A 17,824-nucleotide genomic window follows, 5' to 3' on the forward strand; every position below is an offset into this window, starting at 1 on the left:
TAATGAAATACGGACATGGAACAACACATATTAAGACGATACGTCTACATCACGTACTATTCAGAATATCCTGATATCTTAGTAAAAATGTTTTTTTTTTTATATCATAAGGTAGCAAACGAGCGAGCGGCCACCTGAAGTCGTTGAAATAGCGAAGTGACCGTTGCCCATAGACATACGCAATTGCATATGCGTTGCTTACCTTTAATCGACGGAGGAGAGGATGCACAGAAAGAAAACATTTCCATGCATACTCTCATCCGGAAAGTCCACTTCCACTTCCCATCCTTTCCTTATAAGAAAAAGGGTGGGAAGGGAAAGAGGAGTACATTAGGCCTCCGGGACGCACATTCATCAGACGAAACGCGAAATTGCTTCCACTTCACGCCTGTCTTCTGTGTGGTCGTGGTATTTCACCGGGCGAGCCGGGCCAATTCGTGCGAAGATGTTAAAGCAGGCTCTACCACTGTTATAACTATTCAACAGTTAATCAAACACGATCAAACAATACGCCATCTTAATTAATGTACATGACAATCCCAAGGAAATTCATAGACCTATAAATTAATAGGCCCCATTCTGTTGACAAAGGGGAAAAGGTAATTTGTTTAAGAGCGGTCTGTTTTTACTTTGACCCATTAATTAGTATTGTTTTGAAGATGGATGGAAAAATAATAAAGTAACGTACCGATCTACATTTTAACTTAACATATAACAAAAGAGTGAAGTTTTTAAATAATTAAAAGTTATTAAAATTACATCCACTTACTGTTTAATAGATTAGTCTGAAATGAAACAATCCTTTCGGTCTAAAAATATATTTTTAAACATAATATGTTAGAATCCCTTGGCGCGAAATGACGTGCTTTCGTTACAACGTCCAGTGTCAGAATGAATAGTGAGGGGACACAAACGTCGACATTTTAGTAAGGCTAGTGTTGGGTCATTACACTACCACATTTTCAGATTTTCTTCCTAACACTATTTAATATTTATACCACATTTAATAATATAAACTGAAAAGATTTGTTTGTTTGTTTGCATTGAATAGGCTCCGAAAATTACTAAACAGTTTTGAAAATTTCTCTCACTGTTGGAGCTATATACCCAGGTAACATAGACTATGTATTCCTAGAGTTTATTTAAATTACTTGCGAATAAAGTTTATATTTTCGCATGTGTTTAAGGGATAAAAAAGTACTAGATTTATTGTGTAATTAAAAAGCCAATAAAAAAGGAATTCTTTCAATATTTTATTATAAACCACTAGCTGTCGCCTGCGACATCGTTCGTGTCAAATTAGAAGAATACTTATTAGCCTTTGGGTTCTTCCAGACTATGTTCTACATCTATGCCAAATTTCTTCAAGATCTGGTAAGCTGTTCCGGAGATACTTTAGTCGACTTCAAATGAAGGATCTAGCGTCTAAGTCATCAGGGCCGACACCGACTCTGAAATGACAATAATTGTAGTATAGACACATTTCAAGAAAGAAAAGAAATTTATTACTTTCAGGGTTGTTTGTTCATGACATTATTTTGTTACTTTTTAATGCATTTTGTTTGGGAATGTTTTTTTTTTAAATCCATCCAACTTTCTCATTTATAATATTAGTAAGATATAAAGTGGTTAGGTTATGATGACCGGCCCTGAGAAGGCGGTTTAACCCAAGAGTACGATGGAGCTGGGCCCAAAAGATCTAGCTAGGCGTTGAAGGATGGCGGTTGTGTTCCGAACGGAGATCCCGCCTCCCCCCTTGTTAGCCCTGGTGGAGACCGCCGTGGGGTTTTAGTCGGTGCAAACCCGACATAACCACCTTTGTACCCGCAAGGATGGTATTCGAAAGGCATTTCCCCACGATAAAAAAAAGGTTATGATGACCGTTATTTATTCATAATATATATGACAAGCTTAATTAATTGTTGAGCCGGAAACTATCAGACGTAACTAATTAGTACCGGAAATGAGACATGTTATTGACAATGTCGAAAAAGTAAACGCGATACATCAATTAGTGATTGACTTTTTGATGTAACCTTTAAGTGAAGATTCAAGTTTTTACATACTTAAAAATAACTTGAAGAAATGTAGTCATAATCTATCTAAGACATTTTTTAATAAACTTTATTGGTAGACATATCAAAAATATCCTAAACTAGTAGTTGAGCACGACTTTGTCCGCGAGGATTTAAAAAATCTAGGCTATCTAAAAATATAGCCTAACACCCGAGTACCTCCCAAAAGTGATAGAAAATTTCAAATCTTTTAAAAGTGAACTAGAAACTACGAGAAGTTAAATTTCAATTTCTAACTGTGGGTTTCTACGACCAAAATCTCTGTATAAAACACATTTAATCTTCGTTTTATCAAAGATGATCATGATCGGGGATGGACTGTTAGAACAACTTTGTGGAAGAGACCACAAAGAAGAAGAAGAATAGGAAGACCGATTAAACGATAGGAAGATGAAATAAAGAAAATAGCCGGCACTACCTGGGCACACGTGACTTAAGATAGAGAGAATTGGGCATCTTTGGAGGAGGCCTTTACCCGAACAGGGGTTCCTACAGAATAGTTAAAATAAAGAAACAAGTAATAGTTACATTGTACATTTTATTTCTACCATGTATTTATCTGTATGGAAATAAATGGCTTTATTATTATTATTTATCAAAGATGATAAGGATGACCATTTGTTTTATGCAATGGTTTTTGTCTCAGAAACCCACGATAACATACGTAACTGACCTCGGGTTTTTGAGTACAAAATCTCCGTTTAAAAAACATATAGATAACAATATGTCTTAAACGGAGCTTCTGGTCTTAGAAACCCACTATGAATCGAATAAATTACCATGTAAAAGACAATTCGGGTGCGATTCTCGCGCAATTTCTTCCCTCGCACAGCCGCGTTGTGGCACGGTCTGTTCTGGGCAGTATTTTTAAACCAATACGACTTGGGGACCTTCAAGAAGCGAGCATACCATTTCCTTAAAGGCCGACAACGCATCTGCAGTTCCTCTGGTGTTGCAGATGTCCATGGTTGTCGTAGATCACCTCGGTGTTCCCGCCGCTCGTTTGCCTCCTTCTCTTATATAAAAAATCTTATTTAAATTAAACATAGCGTTGTAAGCTATATAATAGTTAATTTATAGGTTAGAACGAAGTGGCTGAAAATGCTATTAACGCCTTCATTAATGACTACCATTTTGTGAATTTCCTACGGGACGTGAGAAGAAAAAGGGCATCGGAATTAATATTCCAGTTAACAAATTAATCTTGGTTAACGTTGTCGTATAAATTAGATTTTGCAAGCGGTTTCGAATGCATCTTCCTTATTCGAATAACTGAAACGACTGATCTTCTGGATTCCATTATCAACTCCTAAAATAAATAGTTTGACCAATCTTCATCATCATCACCGTGGGGCTCGGAGCCTACCCCTAAGTTAAGATTGATTAGGCCATAGTCAACCACGCTGGCCATGTGCGGGTTGGTTGACTTCACACATATCTTTGAATTTCTTCTCAGATATGTGCAGGTTGCATCACGATGTTTTCCTTCACCGTAAGAACGTCGGATAAATGTACATATGTAAATCGGAAATCGAAAAACACATTGGTATATGACGGGATTCGAACCCAGGACCTGCAGATTGCAAGTCAAGTGCTTGACCACTGAGCCACCGACGCTACAATCAATTTACCAATCTTACTAATATTATAAATGCGAATGTGTAGTTGGATAGATGGATATTTGTTTAAAGCTCCGGAACGGCTCAACAGATCTTGATGAAATTTGACACACATATAGATTATAGTCTGGAAGAACATATAGGTTACTAATATTTTTTATTTCCACGCGGACAGAGTAGCGGGCGTCATCTAGTTTATCGTATTAAGTGTCATTTGATTCATATTATTTTCAGAAGTGTCATAAATCATTGCTCAGTCACGAACATTGATTTCTTAGTTACCTTAAATATTGAAAAACAAATATACTCAACGTCAAAAATAAGTAGTACGCGTATTATATTTTTTATAGTATATTTAAGCTATAATTTTTATATTGTTATTAAATCTAAAGACAAACCATAGTTTTTTTAATGCCGAAACATTTAGTTTTAATACTTTCAAACCTTTTGTAAAAAATTACTTTAAAAAAAGTTTTTTGTCTTTGTTTTTTTTGTGTGAAAATTACTATAATAAATATTATTTTATTTATATCTTTTTTCTCCATTTACATAATAATTTTAAAGGAAACTTTATAGTGTTTTCTCTTATTAATATATGTTGTAATCAATAAATTCCCGGGGTGTTCGCGTAACGTATTTCACGCGGATGATTTGTAGTTATGCCGGCTCGGGCGCAATATGTAGCTTTTGTTCCGCTTTACAAACGCGCAGGTATTAAACTTGCTTATGAAAACGTGCCTTTTCTTTATTACCTTTCATAAAAATTGTGAATAAACTATATTATAGGATAATTTTATGACAGAGAAATTATGTAAGGAGATTTTTTATTTTAATGAACTGAGCGCACACCAATAATCTATTATACTAGTCTCATCTAAACTAACATAGTGGCAGCGCCAATGGCCTAATGTTTAAGGGTACGGTTTACCGATTATGAAGTCGGGGGTTCGAATATCTTAGCACAATCATAGAGCGTAGTTGGAATGGTACAAGAAATATTAGTAAATTAAGGAAAATCCGCTAATATTTAAAACAAATAGTAGTTAATAGAGATAAAATTATATCTGTAGCATTTAGTCATCATCAGCTCACTATACGTATCCACTGAGGGTCTGAGAGCCAAGTTAGAAGTTACTAGGCCGTAGTCAACCACGCTGGCCTAGTGCGGGTTGACTTCACACATATATTTGATTGTCACCAGATCCTGTATAAAATACTTATAATCCGATCTGTAGCGTTGCGTTATATTTGGCTCGTTTACGTACCAACACGTGTTGCCGGTCCAAAGGTCTGACATCGACTGACCCCCCCTCTCTCCGGCATGTTCTTATGGCGTGTACGCTCGAGACAAACAACAATACATTTATGTATGCATAAACTACATCATCAGTATTTAAAAACTATAAAGTATGGTTCTTAATTTATATTCTCATGTTTGGATGAATTAAAAAAGAAACATTATTTTGCTCAGCTAATAGAGTAATATTAAATAGTTTACATTTTTCCATATAATCTTACTCTTACTATTATATTATTATAAATGTGAATGTTTAAATGGTATCTACAGAACGGTGGAATGGATCTCGATGAAATTTGGCATGGATCTAAAACATAGTCTGGAAGAACACTAATTAAGGCTACTAATTAAGCTGTTTTTAATTCCGCGCGGACGTAGTCGCGGGCGACAACTAGTACAGACTGTATTTAATCTGAGACTACTTAATCCAGATGAAAACAAATGAAAATCAAAGCGCAAAGATTAAATGTTTTGTGAGTATAATATATTTAACGTTTGGGAACTTATTTATTTTGCTTGCGGCGTATCTGCGAGAGCCATTCCACAGCGACAAATGTTTGCGTAGCATACAAATTGTTTGTTTTGCAGTTTGTATATTATACTTCGGTCTTCGGTCTTCGGTCAAGCCAAGAAATAATGTTGTTTAGGAGCGAAAAAAAAGTATAAATCTCTAAGCTATCGACTCTTTCTTTCTTTTAATCTCTAATTGAAATTAAGTACTTTTAGACTTTATTATAATAGTAAGAATCCTTTGGCGCGAATGACGCGCTTTCGTTACAAAGTTAAGTGTCAGAATGATTAGTGTGGGGACATAAATTCTTTGGTCCAAATTAGTAGATTCCCATGTTCCGGGTGAATATATTAACATTTTAAAATATTGGTATGGACATCAAACAAATCAGGTCAAATGGCTAGATCAGTTTTCTCGTGCGTACAGGTTGGAATGCGGGGTGAGGCAGGGTGGTCTATCCTCGCCTTTGCTTTTCAACCTGTACATAAATCAGTTGATCGTTGAGCTCGGCAGCACCGGTGTCGGGTGCTCCATCGATGGACGCACAGTAAACAGCATCAGTTATGCGGACGATATGGTGCTGCTAAGTCCTTCGGCCGCCGCTCTGAGACGACTGATCTCGATATGTGAGGAATATGCCAGTGCACATGGCCTCATCTACAATGTCCGCAAGAGCGAGTTAATGGTATTCCAAGCCAGGGGTCGCAAGATAGAACATGTTCATCCTATCAAACTAAATGATGTTGCCTTACTAAAGGTGTCGTCTTTCAAATATCTCGGACATGTCGTAACTGAGGACATGAAGGACGACAAAGACATTGAAAGGGAGCGAAGGGCGATGGCTGTCCGCTGTAATATGCTGGCTCGCAGGTTTTCGCGATGTAGTACAGATGTTAAAATCATGCTCTTTAAGACGTATTGTCAAACTTTGTACACATGTAATCTGTGGGTTAGCTACACGCAGCGGGCTCTCAGCGCCCTTCGTGTACAATACAACAATAGCCTTAGGATGCTGTTGGGGCTTCCCCGCCACTGTAGCGCATCCGAGATGTTTGCGCAAGCGCACACTGACGGCTTTAACGCCGTGCTGCGCAAACGGATAGCTTCGCTTTTACGCATAGTGCGGGATAGCCCCAACACCATACTAAGAGGCCTTAGCGACAAGCCTGACTGCCCGATAGTGCGACACTGGGTACGTGCACACGTCGTATATTTACCGACGTAATATTTTTCCCAATATGTGTTACCTACTGTTACATGAAATAAATAAATAAAAAAATAAACGTCGACATTTTAGTAAGGCTGGTATTGTGCCAGTACACCGTCCCAGTGTCGGATTTTCTTCCTAACAGTATTAATTTCCACGCATTGGTGGATCAGGGGTTAAGCACTTAACTTGCAATCTGCAGGTCCTGGTTTCGAATCCCGCTGTACACCAATGTGTTTTTGATTTACATATGTACATTTATCCAACGTTCTTTGGGTTAGGGATAACATTGTAATACTGCACATATCTGTGAAGAAATTCAAAGTTATGTGTGAAGTCAACCCACACTGTGCCAGCGTGGTTGACATGACCTAGTCAATCCTAACTTGGGGTAGGCCCCATGCAACTCAGTGGGTACGTATAGTGATGATGACCAGTAGGCCCCTTAATGAAAGAGGTCAATGACATTTGTAACAACAGAGAAAGCACAGATGCGTTGCCTGCATTCAAAGAATATTTTTTCTGAAGAAGTTTAAGGGTACTGGAAAAAGTTCTACTTTTAAGTAAACAGTTGATGTATCGGCCAGTCATGTTTAAAAAAGTTTATAAACAAATGTAAATAAATATATATCTATGGGACACCCCTATAGATACAATGTCTGGGCCGGAGCTTACAAGACGGGGGTCTGAGGGTTAAGTGAGCAGCCGGCAGCGCAGGTGCCGACAATAGGTGACGTGGCAACGTACACTAAAGGACAGAAAAAATGTTGCGCAAATAAAATTTTAAAAATATACTGTTTAAATATGTTGTTTATATTACAAACAAGGATTTAAGGTTATTTATAAAAAAAAAGTATGAAGCAGTTTACACCTATTCTCTTTTATGTGTTTGTCAAATGAATATACAGATAGTAAAAAGTAAAGATTTAATAAATTTTCAATATTTTGAGTAACATTTCATTGAGTTCTTTAGTTTATTTATAGTTCAGTCATTTAATTTTTTAAAAATGAAACAAGCTAAAACTTAATTTAAATTACACATCTTCCAAATTACACTTCATTATAACTTACTAAAGTAATTAAAACTTACTAATTTACTAGATATTATTAAACTTGTTCATACCAATATTTTGTCCTCTAGTGTACACCACACCTGTCTTACCAGAGGCTCGTGTATTCAACACAAAGCGTACATTTTATATTTAACCGTTACAATGCGACCGTGTTATCATGTATCAAATACATTGCGTGCTCACCAAGACAGTGAAATATCTTAAAGTATGGAAGAAGCAATGTATAGAGTATGTAAGATTTGATTCCTTTGACGTGTTTCATTCTAAGTGAACCTTAATGTTCCTTGGAATCCGCCTACAAAATTAAATGAGCCATCTGTCATTACGAAGTGTTCTGTAAGGGACTGTCCCTTTAAGACCCTTTTCTGGTTTAGTAAATAAGTCTAACTATGGCGTATAATTGTTAAGGGTCTTAGTAAGTTTTCGACTGTTCTACGCTCTTGTATTTATTGAGCATGTAATTCTTTGACAAAAACAATTTAATTTTAAAGGGATCACAATATATAAACAATTGAAGGTGACTGCAGTGACGTGTCAAACATATTGCCATCTCTCATTTTTTCTTTTATAAAACAGAGACAACATGTTTTTTGGTAGTAGTCACTGTAAAACAACTGAAGACTAGTGCTCACGGAATTTAGCCTATAACATGCTCGTGTGCATCAACTATCTTCCTGTAAAATCTCATCAAAATCGGCCCAACAGTATTGGAGATTACTAAGAACATACGCAGACTTGGGGACAGAAAGTAAGAGAAACAGTCATTTTTAAATTGGTTTATCTTTATCAGTAACGCAAATATGTTCAAGAACCATGAATTTTTATTCAAATACAGATACTAAAATTTTATTAATTTTATAGATTGTCAGTGAAATTAATTACATAACGTGTGTTTTAATCACAAGTATTTTATTCAAAAATGTATGCATTTAAGAGTGTTCACGTAATAACATTTGACGGAGAAGGGAACGCATATAAAGGGGAAATACTCTCAAAGTGTCTCCTTTCTGAATAAATCCTTTGATGGTTAAAGGGAATGCTTCTGAAATTTCATATACCTACGTACAGTCGCTTCGCTATTTTGGCGAATTTAAGTGGCAGCTTGCTCAATTGTCACCTTAAAATAAAAGTACATCGTAATAACATTTGTCATTATCTCGACTCTCTTGAATTAGAGTATTCGTTTAAATATTGTTGCGATATAAAAGAACATAGTATGAGTAATTATAAGACTCCCACGGCCTGTGAATGGATTTATTCATAGGTTGAAATCAGTGCGGTTGTTAGCGGACAGCTTAGATGGCGTCTTGACTTGAGCCTGAACATACAGGTTGTTCTAAAAATCTTAAAACGCGTCGAAAGGTATTATTAAAAAAAAACGTTGTAATTAAAAATAAGATAGATTGCTTATATCTTTTTGTTTATTTTATACTTTAAAGAAAATTCAATAACTGTTTAATTAATCTTTGACACCGGGTATTTCTTTAGCTGTTTTCACTGTTATTTTATTAACAATACTGTAAGTTGACCTATAGCTCGTTAAATAGTCATAAATATAAATCATCAATCAAGTAACCAGATTATTAAAGTTGATTAACCTTTTAAAAACTGTTCTTAACTCTAACTATTCATTCACTTATAAGTAAGAAAACTGTGGGGGTAACAATAATTGATTTATATATATTTTGAACATCCTGTATCCGTTATCTCGACGGTAACCCTACGCGTCACAGTCGGCGGCACTCTGTGCGACCCTCCCACGGCCGGGCCTCGGTTTTGGATGAAGGAGTCCGTCTGTACTACCTTACCATCTTTATCTATGACATTCCCCCTAAGTATGGGTTTTCAAATGCACTTACACTTTGTTCGTACGGCATCTTAACAAATGAAGATCGAAAGAATGAATCAATCAATGGAAGACTTCGTTTGTTTTCTATGGAATCAAAACAAACGAATGAAAGTAAATTAATTATTAATTATAAGAAAGAAAAAAATGTCGGTTGTATGAAGTCAATATGACCTTGAACTAATTTTCAATTTCCAAGGTGTTATTTATCCTTCGCCCGCGAATCAGTCCGTGCGGAATTAAAAAAAACGCGTATGCCAATGTTGAGATGGATGTTTGTTTGAAGTTATCTCCAGAAGCTGCATGGATCTCGCTGAAATTTGGCATAGATGTAGAACATAGTCTGCAAGAAGACATATTCCACTTAATTTCGCGCGGACGGAGTCGCGGATGACAGCTAGTTAAAATAATATAAACAAACATCATCATAAACAATCTATTTGTAGGAAAGTCGACGTAGTTTTTTTCTTTTTATACACTTTTTATTATCAAGAACAAAATAATTGTCTGTTAGAAAACTTGTCTATTGTCGTCCCTTATAAACAACCTTTTCTTTGATATAAGAATGAGGAAATTTCAATGAAAAGATTGAGTTTGCAAATTGTAGATCTAGTTTCCGCAACTCTACGCCAATGACGGAGTAATGACTGACAATTTTGAATTGAGCGTACAAGAGATTCAAATATAACTATAGTTGTAGAGCGGACATCACAATAACTTATTTAAATACTACCTGTCGCCTGCGACTCCGTTCGCGCAGAAATAATAAAAACTTAATTAGTAGCCTATGTGTTCTTTCAGACTGTTTAACATCTAAACCAAATTTTAGCGAGATCCATAAAGCATGGAAGCAAGCAAGAACACATAGGCTACTAATTAACCTTTTTTTCATTGTGTACGGACAGAGTCGCGGGCCACAGCTAGTTTACGATAAAGTAAACGCTATTAAAGTATGAAAACCTTATTTATCATTTATAACGACTTTATTTAAATGCGAATGTTGCAAGGTTCATTAGGTTCAATATTTTTATGTGAGAAATTTTTGCGTAATCATTTTATGTTGAAAATTTTTATTTAACGCATCACTGCTTTAGTTGCGATAATCATTTATTAATCGTACATAAGATAGGTCTGGGAATATATTTTTAGTTTCTCCCCATGTAGTTATCGACCTGAATATACACCAATTCTGACTTATCGTTGACTTTTGGAACACTCTGTATATTAGTGAATGGACCGATAGCGAAGAACTTTGAAAATCTTATAAAGTCCTGGTTAAACAGTTGGTTTAAGAGTCCGATACGAAATACAGTTATTTTACTTTACGCATAAGGAGGTTCCTTTCTCTGTCGTCTTGACCACTGGTTGCTTGAGACATAAGATTCAGCAGCTGATAGTTGTAGACCAATGTTGCCAGCGTTTAACAACTTTTTCGCTTGGCACAGGACAGGAAAGGGTTCGCTGAGCTGACGGCCAACCTCCAGTAATGGAGAGGCATTGGAAGAAGAAGAAGAAGCTGATAGTTGTATGGATGGACATAACTCTATAAAAGTTTAATGAATCTCGATGATATTTGGAACACAGATAAATAACAGTCTTTTATAACATATGTGCTACAAATAATCAAAAAATTATGTATTGTTTTTGTTTCATACTTTTTTTTCATCTCTTTTTATTATAATACTTAGCATTGAAATAATAAGTACCTGGATGACCGAGCTTTGCTCGGTATTTTTTTTTAAATTGTGTTTTCTGGAAATTATATTCAAGTACGAATTACTAATAATATTTTTCAGTTGAGACTACTCATACGCTGTTTTGTTATTTTTCGTCCAAGTTTATGTTTAAGTTGATTATCGATAAAACACGAATAAAATGACATTTTCTAAAAATGATTCCTAGCTAGATAAATTTATCGCCCCCGAAACCCCCAACATACTAAATTTTATGAAAATCGTTGGAGCCAATTCCGAGATTATATATATAATTGCTCATTTAAAGATATAAGATAATTGAATAAAGGGAACTGCTAGATAGAACGTAACTTTTTTGATTCTTCTTATAGAATTTTACATGACACGTTCTTCAAATCAACAATTCTTTCTTTCAAATTCTAACGTTGAAAACATCAACAATATACCTCTGTTTCTTAGTGTTTATCAATAACTTTGTAGTCCATGCATTTACAGACGCGGAGTCCGTGCCTTTACAGACGAGTTCAAACATGCTCTGAATGTAAGTTAGCAAGTGAAAGACGTCTGTAGCAAGAACTCTACATCTAGAGTATACTCGATGAAGCTTAAGCAAACTTTGTACACCACTCGTGCTGAACTTACAAATGTTACCGAACTTAGCCAAATCCTATACATTCTATGTTAGATTATTTTGAAGTGGAATATGCATTTACTATATGAAAAAAGAAACTGATTGATACCGGATTATTTTAGTCCTCTTTCCCTTCTCTTCCTCTGTCCCTTTTCACCCTTTTCTTATAACTAAAAGATGGAAAGTGACTGTGAAAATATTCTATTTCTGTGCATTCACTCTTCCGTCAACTAAAGGTAGACAACGCATTTGCAATTGCAATTTCAGCGAATTCAGGTGTTCGCTCGCTTGTTGGCTGCCCTATGATATATAATCAACGTTTAGTCTTTGTTAATTTTACATTTTTATATGTATTTTAATATCACATATGTATTTCTAAACAATTACGACTCAGGGTCCTTCAAGTAAACAGCGTATACATCAACCTTAAAAGCCATCAACGCATCTGCAATCTCTCGGCGTCGTATTAACTTATTTTAAACGAACCGCTTCTCCTTTCCTTTGATTCCTTCTTTGGCTGATGGCTAGATGGGTTGCATAGTTAAAGTACAACTCATTGAGCTGTAGCTCAACTTCAAGCCGATGTGAGCCGATCTTTTGAGCCACGTAAGATTTAGTTTACACACCTAAACAGTAGTCGTTCATGCCGACATTTATAATCATAATTTTCTCTCTATTTACTCTACATTTTAACGTCCGATAATTAAATTTTACAATACCAGTCTTCAAAATAACATCAAGATGGGGGGAGTCTAAACAAAAGAATATAAAAAGAAATATCCCACGCGTAAATTCGTTGACCTGAGTCACGTCACGCTTGGAGGCGCAGGTTGACTAACAGGTACCTCTGACCTGTGATACATTGACTTAGTCATCGAAACAAATAGATATGACGTCATATAAATTAAAAAAAAATTATATCATAAGGTGGCAAACGAGCGAGTGGCCACCTGAAATCGCTGAAATAGTGAAGTGACCGTTGCCCATAGACATACGCAATTGCATATGCGTTGCTAACAAATTACAAAATAAAATAATTGAAAAAAAAAATAAAAAAAATGAGACCAACCTGCACACAAAAACTTTCATTAAAAAAATCAAAATCAGAGCATCAGGGACGGAGTTACGCGGTACCACACATAAAAACATACAGACCAATTGAAAATTAAATAAAGGAACGTTTGAAAAATATACTTCTGGTTACTACAAAGTGTTCAAAAATTAAACGTTACTTTAAACAATACGAAATTGTTTATAACTTTGACGGTTCATTTGACGTCGTTAAAGAGTTTTGAGTATTAGCTGTACATCAACAAAGCATTTTACATCTGAACATGTGAGTTTCTTAGACCAAAATTTTCGTTTACATATCGTTATCTCTGTTCTCTCAAGGAAAATGACAGGGATGACATATTTTAAATAGAGATTTTGCCAAGAAACCCACGGTAATTATTGTATTGACATCGGTTCGAAAGATCTTATCTGTCATCCGTTCACTAAGAACTCAAGAGATGGTCGTCTTTTGTTTGTACAAAATAAAACAAGCTATTAGACATGTCTTTTATAAAAAATGGAATGGTATTATTAAGTTGATAATTAAAAAATATGACGTTATACTCCTATAGAAAAGGCTTAGTTCTTTTTAAATATTCGCAAACAAAACGGATAATTCACTAGCTGTCGCCCGAGGCTCCGTCCATGCGGTATTAAAAAAAACTTATTAAGTAATACGTGTTCTTCTTATGTTCTACATCTCTGCTAAGATCAAGATCGGTTGAGCCATTCTGGAGATACCTTCAAACATCCTTCCATCCAAACATACGCATAATCTATCCCTCTCTGCATGGTCTCTGCCTACCCCTCTGGGTCACGAGCGTGAATTATATTAATGTATAAAAACAAAAGCTTCAAAACATAAACTCGAGTTGTAAACAAAAATGAAATGGATATATATATATATATATATATATATGCTTTCTCTCTCGCACACCGGATTCAAAAAAGGCACCCCTGTATTTTACAAGTCTATATTCAAGCAAAGTTGCAGGAGGTTCGCGCGTCTTATTATAGCTATATCGGAAATAAAACAGGTTTATTACGTGCAAGCAGGTTTCTGAGCGCTGGTTATGAATGGAAATTGCTAATATAAACCATGCTTGTACATGCAAAATACGCATAAAGTGGAATATCTTTTAAAATAACTTTGAACTTAGCAGACTTTCTAGTAGTTGTATTTTTAGTTACATAAATTTGAAAGTTTGGATGGATGTATAGATTAGTACCGCATCTCTAGAACTAATAAAAATTCGAACTCATTTTTTTTTTATTTCCACACAAATTAATTATTTTTGAAATGGATGGATGGATGGATGTTTGAAGGTATCTCCATAACTGCATACATAACATAGTCAGGAAGGACACATACTAATTATATATTTTTTTAAATCCGCGCGGACGGAGCCGCAGGCAACAGCTATTATAAAATAAATGTAATAAGTTACAAATTATTATTCGATCTGTCAAAGATAAATAAAGAAAAGAAAAAAAAATCTCATCTCAAAAAGTCGTTTTTAAATGATTAAGATTTTTGGTCAATAATTTATGGTCCCCTGGTAACAATACATCAATCACTTTTGTTTCCAATCAATAAAAAAAAACATCTGTATCCTCAACAAAAATAAACATGACTCAATTAGATGTCAACAAAATAAGTTGTCGTGATGAGCGTCAGTAGCTCAGGGGTCAAGCACTTCACTTGCAATCTACAGGTCCAGGGTTCGAAACCCCCCATGTACCAATATGTTTTTCGATATCCGATTTACATATGTACTCCGACGTTCTTACAGTGAAGGAAAACATCGTGATGCAAGCTGCACATATCTGAGAAGAAATTCAAAGATATGTGTGAAGTCACCGCACTTGGCCAGCGTGGTTGACTATGGCCCAATCACCCTTAACTTGGGGTAGGCTCCGAGCTCCTCGGTGAGGGCGTATAGTGAGCTGATGATGATGACGTCATAACTCAATCTCTTTCTCAAAGATTCAAGCTAGATTTTTTTGCTAGTAACATTAAATGCTTTTGAAAAGATTTCACATGATAGTCTCCTTCCTCTTTCTACTCTTATAAGGAAGAGATGGGAAGGAGAGGTGGATTTCGACTAGGAAGGCATAGGTAGGGCGAATATCCTCTACATTTGCGTCCCTTTATATGTCGATTAAAAATAGGCAACGCATCCACATATGACTACGGTGACTTTGCCATTTAGGCGAATTTATAAATGCTTTTAATTCATTTTATTAAGAAGACTATTCTAAAATTCTCCAAACTTAAACCATACTCTATATGCTACCTGTCTCTTTACGACAGAGGCGTGAGGATTTTTATTTTTTATTTTATGCTACAAATTTTAAAACGAGTCCAAGATAATAAATACATACATCAAACATTTATTTTGAAACAATTTAAATTGAAAATACCAGTAACATGATATTTAGCGAACGTTTGACAGTAATTTACATCTGTTGGCCGGCTGTTCGCAGAGATCACTCCAGTTCGATGACATTTTGGCCAAATGTTATGCCCTTCGAGAAATATCAGTAGCTTATTCTTTCACTTGTGTCGAGTTTAGAAAGGATTTAGTGTGGGAATACTAACCTCTGGGTAATCTTAATATAAATGCGAATGATTAGATGGATGTTTTTGAAGGTATCTTCAGAATGACTGAAGGGATGTGTTCTTCCAGACTATGTTCTATATGTATGCAAAATTTCATCGGGATCCGTTCAGCCGGACATTCAAACTAACATCCATCCATCTACATATACGCATTTATAATATTAGTAAGAAATCAGATTAACAAAAACCTGCTAATATTTTTATAGAAAAAAAAATCGTGTCTATGACAAAATTGGTCCAACATGTTCTGAATATATTCCTTATCAATATCCAAAAATAGAAGTCTTCCCCCTTTATAATATAGATAACAGTGTACATTTTAACTAACCTTCTTGTTTTGTGGATTAAAGGCGATAACATTTAACGAGTGACGTCATAAAACTTAATGTGACGCGTTAACATTAAAAAGATTCATTTAAATCTTCACATGTAAAGAGATAACTTGGAACACTTGTGTATAACACTATCGTTTTCTCTTTTCTTTTAAAACAGAATGACAAGGATGGCAATATAGTAATATAGTAGAGTAGTACAGTCTTACAGCCGTTATTGAAGCGTTATTTTGAACCGAACTATAACATTAAATAGTTTTTTAAATAGTTTTTTTTTGTTTTAAATCACCTAATTGTCTGTGTTAAAGTTTTATAAAATAGATAAAAATAAATATAGAGTTAATTTTAACATAACTTAAGATAAAAGATAAATAAACTCTACAAATTATAGGTAATAAAGGGTGTTCCAAAATTCTTAATAATAAACGTATTTACTTCAGCTTTTAAAAATATTATCATTGAATTATCCTACATATTTTCTATACAAAGTAAAGGTTATTTTGGAATCTTTATATAATATAACAAAGGATGTTCTAAAATAAGTCTAACATATTTATAGCCTAGTCGTATTTATGTCGTAAATATTTTGATGATAGATAAATTATAATTTTATATACAAATAACTTTATAAACAATGATAAAGTAAAAATTGATGATGGCTACATGATATTTTACGGTCAACATTTTTATAACCCAAGAGTTGAGGTTGTAAAAATTCATCGATTCACTATAAAAAAATTGACTTAACAATCGCCTATAACAAAAAGTTACTCCGGTTTTTTTTTGTTTTGGATAATGTAATGTTACCGTTAAATAATGGACATAAATATCGTTTATATAATCTTACTATTGTTGTTGTATATTAAAAAAAATAAAGTTTAACATTTTTTTTCTCGATATTTTGCAGTCTAGTCTACTTAGGAATGCTAAAAAGTAAAAATAATTGGATGTAGAATAAAGAAAATTTTCCTTATTAGTTTTTCTGTAACCGCACTATAGAAATAAAATTAAGTCTTACCAAGTACAAGTAGAGCGTCGGTGGCTCAGTGGTCAAGCACTTGACTTGCATTCTGCAGGTCCTGGGTTCGAATCCCGCCATGTACCAATGTGTTTTTCGATTTCCGATTTACATATGTACATTTATCCGACGTTTTTACGGTGAAGGAAAACATCGTGATGCAACCTGCACATATCTGAGAAGAAATTCAAAGATATGTGTGAAGTCAACCAACCCGCACTTGGCCAGCGTGGTTGACTATGGCCTAATCACCCTTAACTTAGGGTAGGCTCCGAGCCCCTCGGTGGGGACGTATAGTGAGCTGATGATGAAGTACAAGTATTTTAATTCGAAACATAAATGATTATATAGATTCACGTTTTCTTTTTTTCACGTTTATTTCAAGCAGCTTTGAGCATTCGATCTTAAAGTCCAGATTCGCACATAACTCAGTACAACCTCGTGCTACGAAAATTTTAAATGAATTTAACAAAGAAAATTCACTACTAAATTTTCATAAAAAACCGAACCCAAGAAACTCCCAGGATCTTTTGAATTGGTCATGGAAATGCTCAGAAAAATAATTTTATATATTTTTTTTCTGTGCCAACACCATTTGTGCCGTCATAGTAATAAAATCAAAGAAAATAGGTTAAAGTCAGTATTCATAAAAACATATCTTTTTTAAATTATAATTTTTTCTCTTGCGATTAGTTACAAATCCTTTATCCGTACATTTAAACGAATAACATCGTTTATTTTTTGTTAGTTGTAATAATTAGTCCTTTTTTCCAGAGGGGGATGCTTTATGCATACTCCGCGCCCCAGGGGGCATATTCGTCCGGTGTCGGCACCGACTAGTTTTG

This window comes from Papilio xuthus, unplaced genomic scaffold (genome assembly GCF_000836235.2).
Source record: "Papilio xuthus unplaced genomic scaffold, Pxut_1.1 DF828258.1, whole genome shotgun sequence".
Lineage (NCBI taxonomy): Eukaryota > Metazoa > Arthropoda > Insecta > Lepidoptera > Papilionidae > Papilio > Papilio xuthus.